We start from the raw sequence: 1,290 nt of genomic DNA, 5'->3' as shown, positions 1-1,290 counted from the left end.
AAAGGAAGAGAGATGTATGATTGAAATGCTGTCACAAAATTTACAACTAGAGCAGAGTCCAGATGACAATCCTACTAGTAGCAAAATAAAAGAAATTTCTAAAATAAATAAATAAATAATTTTTTAAATTAAAGAAATAATAAAAATTAGGGCTGAGATTCAGGAGAGAGAAAATAAGAAAACTATGGGAAAAATCAATGCTGCTAAAAGTTGGTTTTTTGAAAGGATAAACAGAATTGATAGACTACTTAAAAACCTAACCAATGAAAAGGGAACAAATTTCAGTAGAAAGAATGAGGGATGAAAGAGCGGATTTTGCAACAGATCCTAATGAAACCAAAAGGATAATTACATAGTATTACAAGCGACTGTACTCCAATGAATGCAACAACTTAGAAGACATGGACAAGTTCTTGGAAATGCAAACCCTCTTAGACTATCCCCGATGGATGTCAAGAATCTCAACAGACCCATAGGAATAGAAAAAATAGACAAGGTAATCAAGAGATTACCAACGAAAAAATCCCCTGGACCAGATGGATTCACAGGAGAATTCTACCAAGCATTCAGGGAAGAACTAACATCAATCCTACACAAATTCTTCCAGAACATAGAAGAAGATGGCAAACTCCTGAACTCCTTCTATGAAGCTACTATAACTCTGATACCGAAACCAGGCAGGAATCCCACAAGAATCGAGAACTACAGACCAATATCCTTAATGAACATCGATGAAAAAAATCCTTAGCAAAGTACTGGCCAATAGAATACAAAAGTATATAAAACAAATAATTCACCATGACTAAGGGGATTCATACCAGGAATGCAGGGATGGTTTAAAATACGAAAGACCATTAGTATCATTCACCACATTAAAATAATATCGATAGATGTGGAAAAAGAATTCTACAACATCCAACATCAATTCCTGTTTAAGACACTCAAGAAGATAGGAATGGAAGGAAAATTCCTCAAGATAATACAAGCAATATATGAAAACCAGTAGCCAACGTGTTAGTCAATGGAGAAAAGACTAACAATCCCAGTGAAAAAGAGGGCCAGACAAGGATGCCCATTTTCCCCACTCTTATTTAACATTGTAGTGGAGGTTTTAGCTAAAGCATAAGGCAAAGAAAAGACATCAAAGGGAAACAAAGAGGTTAAACTATCATTATTTTCAGACGATGTGATTTTATATATGGAAAAATCCCAAAAGCTCCACAAGGGGAGCACTGGAAGCAATAGAGGAGTTGGGAGAGTGGCAGGATACAATATCAACAAACAGAAGTC

The sequence above is a fragment of the Echinops telfairi genome, unplaced genomic scaffold, assembly GCF_000313985.2.
Source record: "Echinops telfairi isolate 266 unplaced genomic scaffold, ASM31398v2 ScPeMD7_2;HRSCAF=8, whole genome shotgun sequence".
Taxonomy (NCBI): Eukaryota; Metazoa; Chordata; class Mammalia; order Afrosoricida; family Tenrecidae; genus Echinops; species Echinops telfairi.
Note: the sequence above shows the minus strand (reverse complement) of the source record.